At 43.5% G+C, this 23,114-nt stretch overlaps 1 pseudogene; it reads left to right on the top strand.

Moving 5' to 3' along the window:
- Window positions 1-12,854: 12,854 nt before the first annotated feature.
- On the top strand, window positions 12,855-14,273 carry LOC150003141 (elongation factor 1-alpha 1 pseudogene; annotated as a pseudogene).
- Window positions 14,274-23,114: the final 8,841 nt, after the last annotated feature.

Genomic DNA, 23,114 nt, shown 5'->3' with positions numbered 1-23,114 from the left:
CTTCAGCCCAGGTTTCTAGGTCCCAGAAGATAAATCCCCATAGCTTCTGGCTGCAAACACCAGTGGGGACTGAGTCAGTGGAAGAAACTTCTGGAGTCTCAAGTAGTTCCTCTTAAAGAACCCACCCATGGACATACACAGACTCATTCCCTCTGAGCTTTAGCACCATGTGTAGCAGGAATTAAGAAGCACTGGTTGAAAGTCACCACTGGAATATAGGGAGAAACTGAAATATTTGTCATCAAGGCAGGAGCGGGGGGACAGCTTTCTCCTAACAGAAAGATGGTAGGGGCCATTGCCACTTTTCTGAGCCCTCTGTCCACAGAGCCAGCAGGTTGGTGCCATATATGAGACTCCATCAACCTAACTAACAATGTTTGCCCTGCCCTGGAGATCCCCAGAGACTCCATCCCACCCAATTTATGGGCCCACCCAAGCAGCTTTTTCATATGAATTATTGGTCTTGGCTCATGGTTCACAACCTCCTAAATCCTCTCAAACAAGTAACAGCAGCCTCAGTGATCCCCCAGCCTCCATACCTTTTGCTAAGTGGCCCCAGGCCTGAAACTAGCAGCACCTAGCTTAGATTGCTAGCCAGGCTTCATCTGGGAATCTCTAAACCTAGCACAAGTAACAGCCATCTCAGACTGCTTTATAGCTGTGGCAGGGTGGCTCTGGGCAAAACACAGATGAGGCCTGACTTTTGCCTGCACCGCCTGGAAAACCCCAGAACCTGCACACCCAGTGGACAGCTGTAGACCACATCAGAGCACCACCACCAAGCCCCAGCACAGGTGATCCTCCAAGGAAAGTGGAGGTTAGTAGTTACAGCTGACTGGCCTTGATAAATCCCTCCCATTGACCTCTCAACAGCAACCAAACCTTAACTACAAGAGGAGGGTGTACTCAGCCCACAGGAAGGGCACACCTTGAATACCCAGCTTGGATAATAAGAGAGGTTGTGCCACTGGGCCCTACAGGGCACCTACTACATTAAGCCATGCTACCAAGACAGGGTTCATAGCAGTTCTACCTAATACATAGAAACAAACACAGGGAGGCTGCCAAAATGAGACAAAAAAATATTGCCCAAATGAAAGAAAAGATCAAAACTCCAGAAAAAGAGCTAAATGAAATGGAGATAAGCAATCTATCAGATGCACAACTCAAAACACTAGTTATAAGGATGCTCAAGGAACTTAGTGAGGACCTCAACAGCATAAAAATGATCTAGTCAGAAGTGAAGGATACACTAATTGAAATAAAGAACAATTTACAGGAAAACAACAGTAGAGTGGATGAGCTGAGAATCAAATCAATGATTTGGAACATAAAGAACAACAACAAACAACAACAACAACAAAAACACAACCAATCAGAATGAGAAAAAAGATTCCAAAAATAAAAGGCGGATAGTATAAGCAGCCTCTGGGACAAGTGCAAGCATTCCAACATTCACATAACAGTTGTGTTGGAAAGAGAAGAGACAGAGCAAGACATATGAAATCTATTTGAAAACATAATGAAAGAAAACTTCCCTAATGTGGTGAAGGAAATAGACATGCAAGTCTAGGAAGCACAGAGAGTCCCAAACAAGAGGGATGTAAAGAGGCCCACTCCAAGGCACATCAGAATTAAAATGCCAAAGGTTAAAGATAAAGAGAGAATCTTAAAAGCAGCAAGAGGAAAGAAGTTAGTTACCTACAAGGGAGTTCCCATAAGACTGTCAGCTGATTTCTTAGAAGAAACTTTGCAGACTAGAAGGGATTGGCAAGACATATTCAAAGTCATGAAAAGATTGCTGTATCATTTAGAATCCAGGGGCAGATGAAAAGCTTCCCAGACAAGAAAAACACTAAAGGAGCTCATCATCACCAAACCATTACATATGAAATATTAAAGGGACTTATTTAAGAAAAAGAAGATAAAAACTATGAAAAATAAAGTGGCGAAAACCCATACCTTTCAACAATTGAATCTGAAAAACAAACTAAGCAAACAAGAACAGAGACAGAATTATGGATATGGAGAGTATTTTGATGGTTGCCAGATGAGAGGGGGCTCTGAGGAAATAGGTGAAGTGTGAGGGGTTTAAGAAGTACAAACAGGTAGTTACAAAATAGCCATGTGGATGTAAAGTACAGTATAGGAAATGGAGTACCCAAACAACCTTGGCATTACCCATGGACATGAACAATGGTATGGGTATTGCCTGAGGGAGTAGGGGGTGCTGGGTGGAGAGGGACAAAGTGGATAAATTGGGACAACTGTAATAGCATAATCAAAAATATATAATTTTTTAAAGAAGACATAAGTGTTGATAGCACTTTCCAGAAATTAGAGCCCTCATACATGACTGCTGAGAATGTGAAATGGAAAAAAGTTTGGCAGTTTTTAGAAATGTTAACCATAGAGGGCTGTATGACTCATCAATGTTCTCAGGAGAAGTGAAAACAAATGTTCACACAAAGACTTTTCCATCAATGTTAGTTGCAGCATTATTCATAAGAACACCTATATTGAAACAATCCAAGTATCCATCAACTGATAAATGGATAAACAAACGTGGTATATAAATACAATGGAGTACTACCCAGTAATAAAAAGGAGTGAAGCACTGAAGATGAAGGTGTAGGTAGACACACTGTTTCCCTCCACAACTAAGACGGAGTACAACTATCTCAAAGCTGGAGGCAACCAGAAGTTCCAGAAAATCAAGCTGCATGGAAGTCCAGCAAACAAAGATATAAAGAAGAAATACTCAACCAGACAGGTAGGAGGGGCAGAACTGGGGCGGAGAGGAAACAGTGTGGTGGCGGCTGCAGTGGCGGCAGTGGCACACCAGCGGAAAGCACAGTCACACTTTTTAAAAAATCAGGAGGGACACCTGGGGAGCACTCCCAGCACCAGACCAGATCGCGCAGTTCACAGTCCCAGTGTCAGGGAAAATAAAGCCTCATTGCTTCTGATTGTGAAAACCAGTGGGGGTTAGGGCAGAGGAAGAAACTGCATGTTTCTCAGCAGAGTCCACTTGTTTAAAGGGCTCCCACAGTCCTAGAACATCAGCAGACCCACCCACTCTGGGAACAACGGCTAGGGCAACAGCTAGAGAGGCGCTAGTCCCATATGGAAGTGGCAGAAGTGCCTGGAAAAGGGGCAAGTGCTGACCAAGCGGCATTGTTTCCTCTCAGACCCCTCCCTCACATACAGCGCCACAATGTGGTGAAATGGGTCGCTCTGTACTGACGAATACCTAAGGCTCCGCCCCTTATAACATAACAGGTGTGACAGCTCTACATAAGACACAGAGGCAAACAAACACAGGAACCTGTCAAGATGAGGAGACAGAGAAGCATGACCCAAAAAGGGGAACGGATCAAGGTTCCAGTGGGAGAACTAAACGACAAGGAGATAGCCAACCTAACAGATGCAGATTCAACACACTGGTGATAAAGATGCTCACAGACATGACAGATGTGCTTGAGTATGGCAAATGCAGAAGGAAAAAAGTGAAAGCTATGCTAAGTGAAATGAAGAAAAATCCACAAAAATCCAATGGTGAAGAGGAGGAAGTCAGGTTCAAATAAATAATTTGGAACATAAGGAAAAATAAACAACCAGTACATAATGAAGAAACAAAAATGGAAAAAAATGACATGAGGCTTAGGAACTTCTGGGACAGCTTTAAATGTGCCAACGTCCAAATCATAGGGGTGCCAGAAGGAGAAGAAGAAGAGAAAGAAATTGAAAATTTATGTGAAAAAATAATGAAAAACTTCCCTAATTTGGCAAAGAAAATAGACATACAGGTTCAGAAAGCACAAAGAGTCCCAAACAAGCTAGATCCAAAGAGGACCACACCAAGACACATCATAATTAAAATGCCAAATGTTAAAGATAAACAGAGGATCTTAAAAGCAGCAAGAGAAAAGCAGAGTGTTACCTACAAAGGAGTTCCCATAAGACTATTAGCTGATTTCTCAAAAGAAACTGCAGGCAAGAAGCGACTGGCAAGAGGTATTCAAAATGATAAAAAGCAAGGACCTACAATCAAGATTATTCTATTCAGCAAAGCTATCATTTAGAATGGAAGGGCAGATTAAGTGCTTCCCAGACAAGGTAAAGATAAAGGAGTTCATCATCACCAAGGCCTTAGCATATAAAATGTTAAAGGGACTTATTTAAGAAAAAATGATCAAACTATGAACATTAAAATGACAACACACACAATTATCAATAACAGAACCTAAAGATAGATGATAGATAGATAGATAGATAGATGATAGATAGATAGATAGATAGATAGATAGATAGATAGATAGATAAATAAATACTAAGCAAACAACCAGAACAGGAACAGAATCATAGTTATGGCGATCATTTGAAGGGTTACCAGCTGAGAGGGGTCAGAAGGAAAAATGGAGAATGGTGCAGGGATTAAGAAGCATAATTGGTAGAAACAAAACAGACATTGGGAAGTTAAGAATAATATAAAAAGGATGAAGCCAAAGAACTTATAAACATGACTCATGGACATGAACTAAGGGGGGGTGGGATTGCTGGAGTGAAGGTGGGTACTGGCTGGAGGGAAGCAAAGGGAAAAGAAACTGCAACAACTGTAACAGCATGATCAATTAAATATAGTTTTTAAAAAAGGAGAGAAGCACTGATAAATGTTATAACATGGACAAAAATATTATCCATCAAAATTTTTCAAAACATTGTGCTCAGTGGAAAATCCCGATGCTGAAGAACACGTTGTATGATTCCTTTTATATGAAATATGGAGAAAGGGCAGGTCTACAAAGACAGAAAACAGAATAGGATAATCCAGTGTGGAGATGGGAATGAAGAGTGACTGTGAATGGATACAAGGTTTTTCTTTGGAAATGTTCTAAAATGGGATTGTGGTAATGGTTGCACAACTCTGTAAATATGCTAAAAATCATTGTCATGTACTTAAAATGGGTGACTTTTATGGTATGCAAATTATACCACAATAAAGCTGCTAAGTTTTTTAAAAGGAAGAGAAATAAAAAGAAATCCCAGGCTATTTTTGCTTCCAGTCTTCTCCCCTTCCTGTATTTTCTAACTCAGAAGAAAAACCAGTCACTAGTCAATGCATTGCACAAACTCAAATCTTGAGCCTTGATTTACTCCAGTCTTCTCCCTCCTGACCAATCAAGGACCAAGTTCAAACATTCAGCTTTCTAAATGTGTAACTGACCCACCCTCTTCACACTTTTTCTGTTACATTCTCTGGGCAGGTTCTGCCTGAGATACTGTGCTAGACTTCTCATTGTCTTATTTCCAATTCATCTTCCATCCTGCAACTAGATAGTTGTGCTTCTTTAAAGTAAATCAAATGTTTTGTATGTAAATTAATATAAAAATATAGAACATTTTTAAAACAAAGGAAAAACATAATTTTACCCTCTAAATTTGCTTTCATTTGGGGAATAAGTTTATTTTTAACTATAATCATAGTGCACATAAAGTTTTGTGTCCTACTTTCATTATTTCATGTTATATCACAGTCATTTCTTTTCAAGTTGCTAAATGAGTTTCATGACCAATTTTTAATGAGTATTTTCTTAGTTATTCTTTCATTGTTCCCTATTAAGATTTCTGCTTTTATAATAATAATACAGTAAACCTTGTCAAATTTTATTATAGAAACCTTAACCAAGACAAGAATTGGGTGGTCCCATGGGAGGAGCTTTCACACTCCTGTTGGTTGGGAAAGCCCTAGAGAAAGAACTCTGTGGTTACAACAGAGCTTTATGGTTATAACAGCCCTTCCCCTTAACTTCCTGTGACACACTAGAAAAACTCCCTTGTGAGACTTTTGGCCAAGATGGAGGCTTAGACGGACACGCTCGGTCTCCTTCTACAACTAGAGAGGAATACAACTACTTCAAAACAAAAGATAACTAGAAATTCCAGAAAATAAAGCTACACGGAAGCCCAATGTATGAAGTTATAAACCAGCGGCACCCTTTGGGCAGGTAAGAAGAGCGAAAGGGGGTGGTGCTGTTTGCGGTAGCACCAGGGACAGCGGCACGGAGAGCAATCTCAGCTGCAGTCTAACCCCGGTAGCTTGCGACCCCAACGCTGGGAAAAGCAGCCACCGCATCACCTCGAACAGTGAGGCCCAGAGGGCAGGAGGATGGATCCCGGTGTCCTAGCGGAATAACTGCAGGAATCCATCTTGGACCCCCGCCCCCACACAAAGCGCCACAGCGCTGCAAAATAGGTTGCGGATAGCCACTGGCTGCTGGGCAATGACGACAAAGGGCCACAGCGCACAAGAAAGGTTGCTGGTCCGCCGCCGGTCGCTGGATTGTGACGACAAAGGGCCACAGCGTGGCAAAAAAGGTTGCAGATCGCCGCTGGTCATTGGGTTGTGACGAGTACACAGGCACTGCCCCCTATAGCCAGCCCAAGAAAACAAAACGCATCTGTCAAAATGAGGCAGACAACTATAGAAATCCCGGTGGCGTATCTCACCAGGCAACAGATGAAGAACCTGACAGATGAACAAATAAGAAACCTGTCAGAGGCTCAGTTCAGGGCCATTGTTATCAGGTGACTTACCGAATTAACAAAAGATCTGGAAAAAGATGAGAAAGAATTGAAAAACACTCATACTGAAAGGAACAAAACCTCATACGAGACAGATGGTGAGGAAATAAAATCCAGAGTTCAAATCAACAAACCAGAACATAGAGAAGGAACAAACAGTCAACCAGTGCAGAGAAAGGAAACAGGAAGCAAGGAAAATGATGAGAGGATCAGAAACCTCTGGGACAGCTATAAGAGATCGAATATACAGATTATCAGATTGCCAGAGGGCGAAGAAGAAGAACTAGAAATTGAAAAATTAAGTGAAAATATAATAAAGCAGAACTTCCCAAACTTGGGGAAGGAAATAGACTTACAGGTCCAGGAAGCACAGAGAGTTCCAAAACAACTGGACCCAGGGAGAACCACTCCAAGACACATTATAATCAAAATGTCAAAAGTTAAAGATAAAGAGAGAATCTTAAAAGTAGCAAGAGAGAAGAAAAGAATCATGTACAAAGGGGTCCCAATTAGACTATCAGCTGACTTCTCAAGGGAGACCCTGCAGGCAAGAAGGGACTGGCAAGAAATATTCAAAGTAATGAAAACCCAAAACCTACAACCACAAATACTTTATCCAGCGAAGTTGTCATTCAGAATAGAAGGGCAGAGAAAGTGTTTCCAGGACAAAATAAAACTGAAAGAGTTCATTAGATCCAAACCACTGTTATATGAGATCTTAAAAGGACTGGTTTAGAAAAAGGAGGATCAAAACTGTGAACACTAAAATGAAAACTGCATCACAAGAAACAACAACAGAAGCTAGGGAATTGAAACAAAGGCAAACTAAATAGGCAATGAGAGTGGAAAAAGAACTATAGGTATGGGGAGCATATTGGGGGGAGGTCAGCAGGGAAGGAGAAGGGGGAGAAGGAGGGAGATGGTATAGGAATTAAGAAACATCGTAGGAGGGAATGGAATAGACAGAGAGGTTGAGAAGAACTATATGCACAACCAATGGACATGGACTAAAAGGGGGGGACAAGGGGAGGGAGGGGGACCACAGGGTGGAGGGGAGCAGAGGGAAGGGAAATTGGAACAAATGTAACACTGTAATCAATAAAACACATTAAAAAAAAAAAAAAGAAAAACTCCCTTGTCTCTCTTCTTGTATGTGGTTCCTATGGCTGCATATACTAGATTGCAATCCTTGTTTTTTGGTTTGTTTTAAAATAAATCCTTTTTGTTAGTCACCTTTTATTTATGGTCAACAACATATTTATGCTAAAGGCTTTTGCCATGGATTTCTTTTTTCTTTTTCTTTTCTTAACTTCTGGATTGATTCCCAGAAATGAAGTTCTTAAGTCAAAGGCTTTGAACATTTTCATTGCCAATTTTTATTGCCAATCTGGTTATTAATGCATTAAGGTACTAATATAGAGAGACCTGATTAACATCACTGGGAAAATGTAGGAGGGGCTGTAGGAGGAGTTTGCTGAGGCAATGGAAAGCAGTCTAGGATGGGACTGGCTGAGAAGCTGAATGCCTCCAGAGCCAATGGAAATAAAAAGAGGGCCAGCTCTTTGGCTCACAAGCTTTTCTGGCCTTTTTCTGCCTCCTGAGCTGTCTCTGTCTCTGTCTTTGCCTCTGTCTCTCTCTCTCTCTCAGGCTCTGGTTCTGGCTCTGGCCCTCTGGCTCCTGGCCTGGCTGGCTCTTGTTCCCAAGCTCCACCTCAGGCAAAGAGCAAGCCTGGATGATGGTGCTGCAGCTGCCCACATTTCCCAACAAATGGTATTTTGGATGGGAAGGAACTCTGGGCACAGCCTAGGATCCGGCTGGCCTGGCAGAGAGTGGCAGGTTTATTCTTTGGGTGTTCTAGAGGGAGCAGGCTCTGAGGCAGAAGCCTGCTGTTCTTCCGGAATTGTGTAGCTTTTGTGTATTATGCTGTTTTAGTTTGTAAACTAACAGGGGGAAAGCTAGGAGAACACAGGTATCAGAGCTTAGCCTTAATTGATAGGCTTAAGTAATTAAAGCTTTGATAAGATAGGCTTAAGTACCTGCTTTTGAATAAAGACTCCTTTCCTTTATTACCAAATCTTTGCCACTGGAATTTCACCTAGAGGGTGGCAAAAGGTGGTGGGATCCCAGTTTGCTATTCAGTAGCAGTACCAATTGCACCTCAAAACTACCAGGATAGATATCATTTAAAGTATTTTTTCTAATTTTTAAATAGGCAATAATTTGTTATTTAAAAAACGATTAGCCCTGGCTGGTATGGCTCAGGGGATTGAATTCAGGCCTGAAAACCCAAAAGGTGGCTGGTTCAATTCCCAGTCAGGGCACGTGCCTGGGTTGCAGACCACGTCCCCAGTTGGGGGTGTGCAAGAGGCAACTGACCTATGTTTCTCTTACACATGTTTCTCTCCCTCTCTTTCTCCCTCCTTCCTTCTCTAAAAAAATTAATAAATATAAAAATTTTAAAAACTATTAGTGTGGTTAAACATTTTCCATTGTTTGTTTTCTAGTAATATTTCTTTTATAAATTGCATGTTTTGTCTATTAATCTCAGGGAAATAGGGGAATCTTGATATTTCTCCACATTTATTTAAATTTCTATATTTGAAGTGGTGATTCTCATCTGAGTCTAAGATGGCTGGTTTCATCTGGGGTATTTGAGGGGAAGGTCCATCAAAAGTATTTTTCATGACTATTAAAGAAGGAGGTGGGGGGGAGGGGGATAGGCAAAAACAAAACAACCCAAAGGCAGATTTTGCAGCATATTTTCCAGGCCCTCAGTTCCCCCAGCCAACTGTCATACACGTTTCCATGTCCTGGGAGAAAGGGCTGTAAGAGAAAATTGGGCACCTGTTCTGTCTCAGGAGGCATTTTACTCTAGCTGCTTAGTCCAATTCCCTCTTTCATCTGCTCCTATTAGTCCATGAAGGCCTGGTCTTGAGATAGGATATGTGAGGAAACAGTTGCAATCAATAAAAGGTATAAGAACTCTCAAGATGATACTAAAACCATCCCCACCAATGGATTTATGGCTTAAAACTGGCAGACCAGCCTAATCCAAGAGAGCAACTGATTTCACCTAGTGGTATTTCCTAGTCTCATTATACATTCATTGTAATACATTAGCATGTTAAACAACACACCCTGAGCTGCCATGATTGGAAAAGACAATAAAATGGTTTATGGAGCTTCTTTGAGAAATCTCCACTCCTTTCTCTGGAAGATCCCGAATATGACTCCCCTTTATTGAATACCCTACCCTCACCCCTGATTAAATAAACCTCAAAGGAAGCAAATTCTACTAAAGGGGGGGGGGGTCTCTGTTTTACTGCTTCACTAATAAATTCACTTTCACTGTAAACTCTGTGCTGCTTCAACTTTGAATTCTTTCCTGCACGTAGCCGAGAACCCACACTGTGTTGCAGACCCTCTGTCCCTTGACCCCCAGAATGCCTGTGTTGTTCTCAGCCTACTGGCCACTCCAGGAACCCCACTTCCTTCTCCAGGCTCCCTCCAGTCAGTGACAGTGGATTGCTCTTTCTCTCCCTTTTGAAAAAGGCTCCCTTTTGAACCTCTTGGAAATTTGTTTTCTCTCCTAATTCTCTGACCATTTGAATCACAGAGGTTTGTGGCAGAGTAATAAAAACTTGGCTTCTGGACTGTTTAGACTTGAATTCTGCACCTGCCACTTGCTGGCTGTGCTTCATTTCCCCTAATTTGTTAAAAACACAGCACTTATGATAGTATGTGAAGTACCTGGCATTTTGTCTCTTAGCTGGTGGGCACTCACTAATGATGGCTAGGGGAGTGTAGGAAATCCTAATTAAAATGGGGCTAGAACTCTGTAAATCTCAGCCTTGGCTGCAAAAACTCCAGTGTCAGTCCCATCCTCAGAGAATCTGATGTACAGTTGAACCCTTGAACTACAGGGGTTTAAACTGCATGGGTCCACTTAGGCACAAACTTTTTTCAATAAAGACTAAATTTTTACTATGCTTTTCTTAACATTTTTTTCTGTAGCTTACTTTATTGTAAGAATATAGTATATAATACATGTAACATATAAGTCTACTGTGTATGATAACAGTAAGGCTTGCAGTCAACAGTAGGTTATCAACATAGTTAAGTTTTTGAGGAATTAAAATGTATATGCAAATTTTTGGCTGCGAGGGGTAGAGGGTGAAGAATGGATGCTCCTAATGCCCTTTAGTTCTTCAAGAGTCAACTGTAGTTGGTCTAGCGAGTAGCCCAGGTGCAGGGGTTTTTAAAAGATTCCCAGCTTAGATGATTCTTCTGAATGGTTGTGGTTGAGACCCACAGGCTGGAGGGACTAATCAAGGATGGAAATCTGTCACTTTACCTCACACCCCTCCCCACTCCACAATTCCATGCTATTGCTTAGCGCTGGCCCTTGAAGAACTCCCAGGTTTAAGTTCCTCATCTCACTTTGCAAAATGCTTTTCTCCTCCAAGCCTAAAGGCCTGAGCATTTGGTAACAGACTTGCTCTAAATGAAGCAGAAGATCAACACTCTCCTCTTTAAGTAGAAGCTGACATAGTGTTAATTTCATTTTAATCTCACAATCACTTTTACTCTCATATCATATTGGTGGTTGTTCTTTTCCTTCCTGCACTTATGTAGACAGAAAACTAGATTCATTGGCTTTTGTGCCTTTGCGTCTAAACAGTTGGGACACCTTGGAGAATGCCAGGTGTAAAATGATCTGGGGGTAAAGCAAGGTTTTCTCCCCAAGCTCATCAGAGATTCTGGGGCTGGCAAAGATGAGGCTGAGATGGAGAAGATTATGCAGGTGGACTGGACAGCATGCCTAAGGCTGCAAGCAAGTAAGCCCTAATTCAAACTGGCTAAAACTGCCACAGCCACCACCAGCAGTTACTGTCTCACCCAGCAGAAGTCCAGAAGCAATATGTCCATGCTCAACTACATGACCTTGAAAAAGCAACTTAAACTCAGTTTCTTCATCAGTGATAAAGGATTGTCACATGTACAATCCGTAACATAAAGTATTTTATAAACATTAACTACTTCATTGATCAGTCATTGCTAGGGAACAAACAAATGCAAAAATCTCAATAGCAATAAGTATTTCTTTCTTGTGTGTCTGCGCATTGGTGGGGCTTGGCTGGGCCACTCTAACTCAGCCTGTGCCCACAGCAGAGTTAGGGTCAGGTCCACACATGTCCTTCTGGGTCCCAGGGCAATGCTGCAGCTGGTACAAGGGGGGATGTTATTAAAGTATTTTATTTTTTAACATAGTTATATTCAAAATACTTTAAAATTTCTTTTGTGACTTCCTCTTTGACCCATGGGTTATTTAGAAGTGAGTAATTTAATTTATCTATCTTGGAGGAATGTCCATATACCTTTCTGTTATTGATTTCTAGTTTAATTCTCTTGTGATCAGAGAAGATACTTTGTATTAATGTTAAATTTCTGAAACTGATAACTATGCTGTGGTTATGTTACAAAACAGCTCTAGTCTTAGAAATACGTGCTGAAGTATTTAGGGCTAAATTGCCCTGATGTATTAAACCTACCTTGAAATGGATCAGGAAAAAAAAACCACAACAGTTCATGTGTGTGTCTGTGTGTGTGTGTGTGCGCACATGTGTGTGTGTGTGTGTGGAGAGAGAGATTATGAGCCAGTGAGAAAAGAAAAGAATGAGTGAATGAATGAGGGTAGGGGAACATGTACAAATATTAAAACTCAAGAGGTAAAATGTTAACAGTAGGTAAACTGGGTAAAAGGTATATAAATATTCTTTACATTGTTTTTATTTTTGCAACTTTCCTGTAAGTTTGAAATTATTTCCAAATTAAGATAGACAAGAAAAGCTAATACTGTGCTCCCACTCTGGTCCTCCAGGTGTGTATCCTTCCATACCTTCTCAGCCACACAGACATATACTAATATTTATACACTTAGATGGGATTTTGTTGTTTTATAGAAATGGGATCACTCTCTGGCATTAATTATTGTGCAGCTTGATTTTCTCTCTTAATAATACACTATAGAAATCCTTCCAGGTCAAAAACATAGTTTTAATTTTCCTTTAAACAAAGCTGCAAAACATTTCATAGGTGTATAAACATCACAATTTCTTCAACCATCCCCTTATTGGTGGATATTCTGACAGTTTTCCATGTTGGGCCACTACAAACAAGGCATCAGAAACCATCCTGGCTTTTTCACAATGGGTTTGCCACCAGAACACAGGTGCCGCAAAAACCACCACTACTAAATCAAAGCCAAAATGAGAAAGGAAAAGACTCACATCAATATTGTGGTTATTGGACACGTAGATTCCGGCAAGTCTACCACTACTGGCCATCTGATCTACAAATGTGGTGGGATCAACAAAAGAACCATTGAAAAATTTGAGAAGGAGGCCGCTGAGATGAGCAAGGGCTCCTTCAAGTATGCCTGGGTCTTAAATAAACTAAAAGCTGAACATGAGTGTGGTATCACCATTGATATCTCCCTGTGGAAATTTGAGACCAGCAAGGATTATGTGACCATCATTGATGCCCCCCTGGACACAGAGACTTTATCAAAAACATGATTACAGGCACATCTCAGGCTGACTGTGCTGTCCTGATTGTTGCTGCTGGTGTTGGTGAATTTGAAGCAGGTATCTCCAAGAATGGGCAGACCCGTGAGCATGCCCTTCTGGCTTACACACCAGGTGTGAAACAGCTAATTGTTGATGTTAACAAAATGGATTCCACTGAGCCACCCTATAGCCAGAAGAGATATGAGGAAATTGTTAAAGACGTCAGCACCTACATTAAGAAAATTGGCTACAACCCTGACACAGTAGTATTCGTGACAATTTCTGGTTGAAATGGCAACAACATGCTGGAACCAAGTGCTAACATGCCTTGGTTCAAGGGATGGAAAGTCACCCGTAAAGATGGCAATGCCAGTGAAACCATGCTGCTTAAAGCTCTGGATTGCATCCTGCCACCAACTCGTCCAACTGACAAGCCTCTGTGTCTGCCGCTCCAGGATGTCTATAAAATTGGTGGTATTGGCACTGTCCCTGTGGGTAGAGTGGAGACTGGTGTTCTCAAACACGGCATGGTGGTCACCTTTGCTCCAGTCAACGTTACAACTGAAGTAAAGTCTGTTGAAATGCACCATGAAGCTTTGAGTGAAGCTCTTCCTGGGAACAAGGTGGGCTTCAATGTCAAGAATGTGTCTGTCAAAGATGTTCGTCGCGGCAATGTGAATGGTGACAGCAAAAATGACCCACCAATGGACGCAGCTGGCTTCACAGCTCAGGTGATTATCCTGAACCATCCAGGCCAAATCAATGCTGGATATGCTCCTCTTCTGGATTGTCACACAGCCCATAATGCTTGCAAATTTGTTGAGCTGAAGGAGAAGATCGATCATCGTTCTGGGAAAAAGCTGGAAGATGGCCCAAGTTTTTGAAATCTGGTGATGCTGCCATCGTTGATATGGTTCCTGGCAAGCCCATGTGTTTTGAGAGCTTCTCTGACTATCCTCCTCTGGACCACTTTGCTATTCGTGACATGAGACAGACAGTTGCTGTGGGTATCATCAAAGCAGTGGACAAGAAGGCAGCTGGTGCTGGCAAAGTCACTAAGTCTGCCCAGAAAGCTCAGAAGGCTAAATGAATATTATCCCCAACACCTGCCACCCCAGTCTTAATCAGTGGTGGAAGAACGGTCTCAGAACTATTTATCTCAATTGGCCATTTAAGTTTAATAGTAAAGGACTGGTTAATGATTACAATACATCGTAAAACCTTCAGAAGAAAGGAGAATTTTGTGGACCATTTGTTTTTTTTTGTGTGTGTGTGTGTGTGTGGCAGTTAAGTTACTAATTTTTAAAATCAGTACTTTTTAATGGAAAGAACTTGACCAAAATCTGTCACAGAATTTTTGAGACCCATTAAAACAAAGTTGAATGAGAAACCTGTGTGTTCTTTTGGTCAACACTGTATCTTCTATATTACTTAGGTTAAGACTTAAGAGTAGCCCATAATACGTTTCTGGTGTTATATCTGCTGATAATTTAGAATTGGGTAATTCTGTTAGCATTTTTTTTTTTCTGGGGTGGGGACTTTTTCACTTCATCCTTACAGGAGAAATCTATTTACATAGAGCTGTGGGAGGGTCTCTGGTGCAACACTAAATAGATTAGGACAAATAAAGTAATTGTTTACGTGTAAGCTAGTTTATAAAGGCCAAATTCTGCTATATTAAAGTCCACGTGTTATAGATAATTGTAGTTAACATCAATATCGAGTACATTTATGTCTGATTTTAGTTTCCATCTTTACTGAAATGTGAATTCACATTTACAAATGCTGAAATAGTTTAAAGAACCTAAAATGAGGCTTAAATAGTATTGAGTACTGTCTTGCTACAGTTAATTGTATCTAGATTCTAGGAAAAATAAATGATGCTGGAATTAAAAAATAAAAATAAAAACCATCCTTGTACATAAAACCCATTGTATTGGTGCTGAATACTCTGTGATTCACTTTTGAAATTAGAATTTCAGAGTCAAGCAGTGCAGCACCGCAAATTCCTCCCAATCCATTATGTTCAGAGGTCTTCTCCAGTAGGAGCAAGGCTGGTCTCCATAGGCCATCTGCTCACACCTCATGCTGTGGAGCATGCAGGCTTGGCATTTCCCAGAGCAGGACAAAAACAGCCTCTCAGAAGCTGGCCATACCATGTTTCTCTTTCAACATGAAGACACTGTCGAAACTTGTCTGCTGTCTTGTGGCAGATGCCTCATCTTTATATGGCAGATTAGTCCAACATGTTGACCAAACTTCACACATCCTTTCTCAGCTAGTTCACAGGTGGCTGCTAATTATATAACTTTAAAAAGGTTTTGCTAAAAGTTTTAGGCAGATCTCAGGCTTCTGTAGGTGGGGCTACATATGGTCCACAAGCAACCAGGTGGGTGTTCAGGAGGAGTCAACTTCTAGCACAAATAATTTGGCTGAGATCATAGTTTTGATCTCCACATAGGCACAGTGACTTACACCAAGAATAATAGTTAACATTCATGGAATGTTGTTTCATGTCAGGCACTGAATTAAATACTGTTACATAGACCACCTCATTTAATTCCTTCCACAACTGTGCTTCATAATACTGGTCTATCACTTACCGACTGCTATAATAATTCTGCATAAAACCATGCCAAAACTTGTGTCCTAATACAGTCATCAATTATTTGCTTATGATTCTGTAGGTAAATACTTTAGGCTGGGCAGGACTTCTCATTTGGGCATCCTCATGGGTCTGGGGTCGGCTTCAGATCAACTAGGGAGCTCGGCCTCTGGTAGTTGGCTGGCTGTTGACTGGAGCAGTGGGGATTTTTGATCCATGTAGTCTGTCATCTTCCAACAGGACTAGCCTTGGCTTGTGTATGTGATGGGAGCAGGGTTGAGAGTGGGAGACCAGTGGAGAAGAGGGAGAAAGATAAAGGGTGCCAAGGCTTATGGAACTCTAGCTCAGAATTGGCCCATCATTTTGCCACATTCTATGGGCTAAAACAAGTCACAAGGCCAGATCCAGAAGGTAGAGAAATAGGCTTCATTCTTCAATAGGAGGAGCTACAGTCACATTACAAAGGGCATGGACATAAGGATGAGTGAAGGGTTGTGGCCATTTTGATAATTTACTTCACTGGCTTTTGCAGGTCAGAAGAGCAATGAACTGAGAGGTCACTTGAAATTATCTAAGCCCACAAAGCCAAGTGTCAGATCTGAACCTGAGAAGTCAGACAGCAGCACCTAAGCATTTAGCCCTCCCTCCTGTCTTTCTGTGTCTGTGAAGGCTTCCTGACTACTGCAACCCTTATAATCTCACCCTCTCTGAAAATCCCCAGCACATACAGTCAACCTCAAGTAGAAAATCATTGCCAAAGATCCTTAGCTCCTTGAAGGAGAGATGTATGACAAGTTGGAGGTATTGTGCTGGTGGATTTGTAAATAAATGGCTTGGTAGATTATTGGGAGGTTGAGTGGACATGTTGGGTGAGTGATTGGGTACATGGATGGATGGGAGATGAGTTGTGGGCAAGTAGATGATGTGAGGGGGCTGTGAGAAGCTCTAATCTCATCTATGCTTGGATTTTACTGAGGTTGAAGGGCATGAAATAAAGAAATCTGAGCCTCTCTTGGGCCCTTCATGCTAGGCCTGAGATCTGAGGTCTACACCATGTGAGACAACCTTTACAGTCAGGGAGATTTGAGCAACCTTGCACCTCTGAGGTGGGGAGGATGAGTTCAGAGCCTTACTTCCTTTGGGGAGGGGAGTGCCCAGGGTCAATTTTAAAAGGTATTCTTGTCTTAAGGTTTGGGCTGATCATTTTTCTGTGTCTCTAGCTCTATGTAAGGTGCCAGGATTCCCAAGAGGACTCTTACTTTAAAGGAGTTTACAACCTGGGCCCTTCCTCAAAGGGCCTTGGGCCAGGTCAGGAACTTGGCTGATGGCCAGATAGAGGCCTTCCCCAGTCCTCTTTGTGGGGTCACCTGGATAACTTCATTGTAGATCCCACATCTGTGACCACAGCCCAACCCAAAGAGGTTTGTGGAGAAAGTTTTGGCTCTGGCCTAGAAGCTGCTCGTACCTATCTGGGGCTGCTGCCAAGTGGGACCATCACTGTTGCCTCAAAATGCACTAGTTTATAGCTCATCCAAGACCCCATTTTCTCCCAATAAAACTCTGGGAGTACAGGATTGGGGCCAAAGGACCTTCCAGCTCCCATAAGGGCCTATTTTGATAGCCTCTCAGATGAGGCCTCAGGAAGCTGCAGTCAGAGCAGCTTCCTCCCAACACCACAATGCTCTTTTTCTTTTAAATTTTTATATTTTCTTGAGTCCACCTGATGATTTTTAAAAATATTTTTTTAATTTATTTCTAGAGAGAGGAGAAGTGAGGGAGAAAGAGAGGGAAAGAAACAGCAATGTGTGGTTGCCTCTCACATGCCCCCAACTAGGTACCTGGCCCTCAACTCAGGCATGTGGCCTGATTGGGAATTGAACTGGTGACCCTTTGGTTCACAGGATGGTGCTCAATCCACTGAGCCACACCAACCAGGGCTTTAGAGATTTTTTTTTACCTAGGTATGCCAGATGCCTCAATGAAGACATCAGCTTTATCCTGTACTGCAGAAGGTTCCTTGTGCCTCTCCTAGTCAGTACTCCCCAAGGTCATGACTTTTCTGACCTATATCCCTCTAGATGACTTTTTCCCATTCTTCACCTTCATATAAATCAAATCATCCTTTATCCCATGCTTTGCTATGGTTATATTCATTGTTAATTTGCACTACTCTCTTCACAACAGGCTGGAGCTTCTTGAGGGTGGGACTAAGTCTTTTTTTTTTTTTTTAACTTTTTTTAAAGTATATTTTATTGATTATGTTGTTACAGTAGTTCCAATTTTTCCCCCTTTGCTCCCCTCTGCCCAGTAACCCCCTTTCCTCCATCAATCCCACCCCCCTTAGTTCATGTCCATGGATCGTCAGTATAAGTTCTTTGGCTTCACCCTTTCCTATATTATTAACATCCCTCTGTCTATTTTGTACCAACCAATTATGCTTCTTAGTCCCTGCACCATTTCCCCATTTCTCTCCCTCCCCCGTCCCAGGTGATAACCCTCCAAATGATCCCCATACCTATGATTCTGTTTCTATTCTGGTTTGCTTAGTTGAATTTTGTTTTCGTTTTTTAGATTCAGTTGTTGATAGCTGTGAGTTTGTTGTCATTTTAGTGTTCATAGTGTTGATCTTCTTTTTCTTAAGTAAGTCTCTTTGACATTTCATATAACAATGGCTTGGTGAGGATAAAGTTCTTTAGCTTTACCTTGTCTGGGAAGCACTTTATCTGCCCTTCTATTCCAAATGATAGTCTTGCCTGACAGAACCATCCTGGTTGCAGGTTGCTTCATCACATTGAATATTGCTTGCCAGTCCCTTCCTGCCTGCAAAGTGTCCTCTGAGAAATCAGCTGATAGTTCTATAGGCAACCCCCTGTAGGCAACTCTCACCTCTCTCTTGCTGCCCCCAGGACTCTGTCTTTATCTCTCACCTTTGGCTTCTCAGTCATGATGCATCCTGGTGTGGTACCCTCTGGGTCCAGCTCGCCCAGGGTCCTCCATGCTTCCTGGACCTGTATGTCCATCTCCTTTGCAAAATTTGGGAAGTTTCCCTCATTTTTTTCAATTCTTGCTTCCTCATTCTGTATTGGTTGTCTGTTTTTTTCTTCCTTATGTTCCAAATCATTTATTTGAACCCCAGTTTCCTTCCCTTCACCATTGGTTTTGTGTGGCTTTTCCTTCGTTTCACTTAGCATAGACTTCACTTCTTCTCTTATGTGTTTGCCAACTCAAGCATATCCATCTAGCCTGTGAGCATCTTTATCACCAGTATTTTCAATTCTGCATCTGTTACATTGTCTATCTCCTCATCTGTGCGGTTGGCTATCTCCTTGTCGCTTAGTTCTCCCACTGGAACCTCTATCCATTTCCCCTTTTGGGCCATACTTCTCTGTCCTCATTCTGACAGGTGCCTGTGTTTGTTTGCCTCCACATCCCAGGTAGAGCTGTTGCTTCTGTTACATTTTAAGGAGTGGAGCCTTAGGGATTTGTCAGTACAGGGAGACCTGTTTCACCACGTTGTGGCGCTGTATGTGGGGGAGGGGTCCGAGAGGGAACAATGCCTCCTGCCCAGCCCTTGCCCCTTTTCCAGGCACCTCTCCCACTTCCGCACCGGACTGGCGTCCCTCTAGTTGCTGCCCTGGCTGTCCTTCCCAGAGTGGGTGGGTCTGCGGACATTCTAGGACCATGGGGGCCATTTAAACAAGCGAACTCTGCTGAGACCAGCAGTTTCTGCCTCCACCCCAAACCCAACTGGTCTGCACAATCAGAAGCAATGAGGCTTGATTTTCCCCAGTGCTGGGACTGTGAGCTGTGAGGTCCAGTGAGGAGCTGGGAACACTCCCCAGGTGTCCCTCCTGACTTTTTAAAACGTGGGACTGCGCTTTCCACCAGCCCCCCACTGCTGCTGCTGCTGCTACCACACCACCCCTCCTACCTGTCTGGATGAGTATTTCTTCTTTATATCCTTGTTTGCTGGACTTCCATGTAGTTTGACTTTCTGGAACTTCTGGTTGTCTCTAGTTTTGAGGTAGTTGTATTCCTTCTCAGTTGTGGAGTGAGATGCAGTGTGTCTGACTATGCCTCCATCTTGGCCGAAGTCCCAGGACTAAGTCTTAATCACCTCTATGCCCCTTCGCATTCCTCCCGGGCTAACAGGTGTACAAAGGTTCTTTCACTGAAGGTCAGCTTGGCTCTCCAGAACACAGGGTGATGGGAAAGAGCAGAAGCTGCCTGCATTCAAATCCTAACACTCTAACTTTCTGCTGTGTGACCTTGGGCAAGTTACCTAACCTATTCATACCAAACCAGGGAGAATAATTGTACTTGCCTTACAGAGTCATTGTGATAATTAAGGGCATTAATATTTAAAAGTTATCCTAAATGTTTGGAACATAGTAAGGCTATATAAGTGGTTTTTTAAATGAGGACATGAAAAATATATTTTTCACCTCAGCAGCTGAGGGCAGTTCTAAGCCCCTGTTTTTTAACCACCACCTTTTGAGCCAGGGTTGGTAAACTACACCTGCCAGCCACCAGTTTTTGTAAATAAAGTTTTCTTGGGACAAAGTCACATCCATTGGTTTGTGTGTTATCTGTGGCTCTTTTCAGCTACAAACCTGAAACATTTGTTATCTAAATTTTTCCAGAATAAGTTTATTGATTCCTTCCCTGAGTTTTGTAAACCCTGCATCAACAAGGCTATGCTGTAGCTTTAATGCAAACTTGCTCTGACCTGGGGTTGAGGGAGAGGGGTGGTTTCTGTGGAATTTGCATGTTTAAAGCCTCAGTTACCCTCTACTTGAAAATCCCCTGGACCCCAAAAGTCTCTGGCCTTCATCATGGTCCTTGAGAGCCTCTATGGGGCAAATTTTTGATGGCCCTTTATTTGGGGAGATGGTGTAGATTTGAACTTGTAACATCTAGGATTGGGGACTGGTGAGGAGAGAATAGATATCGTCGTCGTCGTCGGCAGCCGTCCGTCTCGAGAGACGATGGCGTAGCTTCTTGAGAGTCTATCTGCACTGCCGAGAATGGCTGTGCAGTCCGATTCGGTAGTGACAATCCCTGCTGCACTTGGTACAGGTGAAGGCAGATGGCTGTTGTTGCTGCTGCTGACGCTGCTTCCGCCTCGATCTTTTCTGGACCGCCTCCTCGTTGCGCGCAGCCTCCGCGTGTGACGTACCTTGCCTGACCGTGAGCCTCCAGGCTAGGCGGTCGTCTGCTTGAACTTCCCATGTGTTGAGATTGATGGAGCATTGTGTCATGTCCTTTTTGCAGATGTCTTTGAACCGCAGTTTTGGGCGCCCTGTCATCCTCTTGCCTTCTGCTAGCTCGCCGTAGAGGAGGTCTTTGGGGATACGGCCTGCATCCATTCTTTTGACATGGCCGAGCCACCTGAGGCGTCTCTCGCTAAGAACTGCATGCAAACTGCTCATATTGGCTCGCTTCAGCACCTCGGTGTTGGGGACCTTATCCTGCCAGGCGACATGCAGGACGCGTCGCAGGCACCTCATGTGGAAGCTGTTGAGTTTCCTTTCGTGCCTTGCGTAGGTGGTCCACGTCTCGCTGCCATAGAGGAGAGTGCTGAGTACACAGGCTTGGTAGATGCGCAGTCTGGTTTTCTCAGTGAGGCTGGAATTGTTCCACGCTCGCCGGTTCAGTCTGGCCATAACTGTGGCTGCCCTGGCGATTCTCCGGTTGACCTCCAAGTCGACTGACAGAGAGCTCGAGATGGTGGACCCGAGGTAAGTGAAGTCGTTGACAACCTCCAGGGTGTATCCGTCGATGGTGATGCATGGGGGAGTCCCCGTGCCTTGAGCCATAACATTCGTCTTCGTCAGGCTGATGGCTAGTCCGAACTCCTTGCATGCGTGGGAAAGGCAAGTGACTAGCTGCTGGAGTCCCTCTTCGGAGTGTGATGTCAAAGCTGCGTCGTCGGCGAAGAGCATCTCACGGATGAGCACCTCTTTGACTTTGGTCTTGGCTCGTAGACGGGCCAGGTTGTAGAGCTTGCCATCGGATCTGGTGTGAATGAAGACACCCTCGCTGCAGTCCTTAAAGGCGTATTGGAGGAGCATGGAGAAGAAGATTCCAAACAGCGTAGGCGCGAGGACGCAGCCCTGCTTTACTCTGCTGCTGACTGGGAAGGCCTCAGAGGCTGCGCCGTTGTAGGACACCGTGCTGTGCATGTTGTCGTGAAAGGACATGACCACAGCAAGCAGATGTGGTGGACAGCCAATCTTCCGTAGCAAGCTGAAGAGTCCGCTTCGACTGACCAGATCAAACGCCTTCGTGAGGTCGATAAAGGCGAGGTAGAGTGGTTTATGCTGCTCGTGACACTTCTCCTGCAGCTGGCGTAGGGAGAAGATCATGTCCACTGTTGATCGGCCAGCTCTGAAGCCACACTGGGACTCTGGGTAGACGCGGGAAGCAAGGGTCTGCAGGCGGGCAAGAGCGACCCGGGCGAATACTTTGCCGACGACGCTGAGGAGAGAGATGCCCCGGTAGTTGTTGCAGTCGCTGCGGTCTCCTTTGTTCTTGTACATGGTGATAATGTTGGCGTCTCTCATATCCTGGGGGATGTAACCCTCCTTCCAGCAGAGACAGAGTAGATGGTGGAGCGGCTGTAGCAGGACTGGTTTCCCGCTCTTTAGGATTTCTGGAGGGATTCCGTCGCTTCCTGGTGCTTTCCCGCAGGCGAGGCGGTCGATGGCTTTGCCGAGCTCTGCCGCAGTAGGTGGGGTGTCTAGCTCCTCCATGACTGGTAGGTCTGGGATGGCGTTAAGAGCAGTGTCTGTTACGGTGTTCTTCGTTGCGTACAGCTCGAGGTAGTGCTCGGTCCACCGCCGCATTTGCTGTTCCTGGTCAGTGATGACCTCACCTGTCTTGGACTTAAGGGGGGCGATCTTGGAGGGGATTGGGCCTGTTGCCTTCTTGATACCCTCATACATTCCTCGTGCGTTGCCTATATCGGCGGCTTCCTGAATGCTTCTGCACAGGTTTAGCCAATAGGTGTTGGCACAGTGGCAACATATAATACCTTCTAGGAATTAAAGGCCCTCACAGAGAGACAGACAGCTGGCTCCCTCCCTGCCACAAGGGGCACAGTCACAAAACAGTCCTGTTTGAAGTAGGTTATTAAGTTAAGTCTTGGCTTCTGGGCCAAGCTCTGGCAAGCCTACCATTTTATCTAGTACTTTCCACCAAGCTTGTGTTGCAGATTATTCAGGAAGGCACCAGAGAAAAGATGAGATACAATTTATTATGTAAGTCTGGGGCTAGTCTTAGCAGGTTTATTCAGGACCTTGCAGAGAATCCCCATGGTGTTATTCCTGGCAACAGACCCACCCATGGTTCAT

Source organism: Furipterus horrens, unplaced genomic scaffold, assembly GCF_987537825.1.
Source record: "Furipterus horrens unplaced genomic scaffold, mFurHor1.1.pri manual_scaffold_8, whole genome shotgun sequence".
Taxonomy (NCBI): Eukaryota; Metazoa; Chordata; class Mammalia; order Chiroptera; family Furipteridae; genus Furipterus; species Furipterus horrens.
The sequence above is the reverse complement of the archived record's forward strand: the minus strand, read 5'-3'. Positions and strand labels throughout refer to the sequence as shown.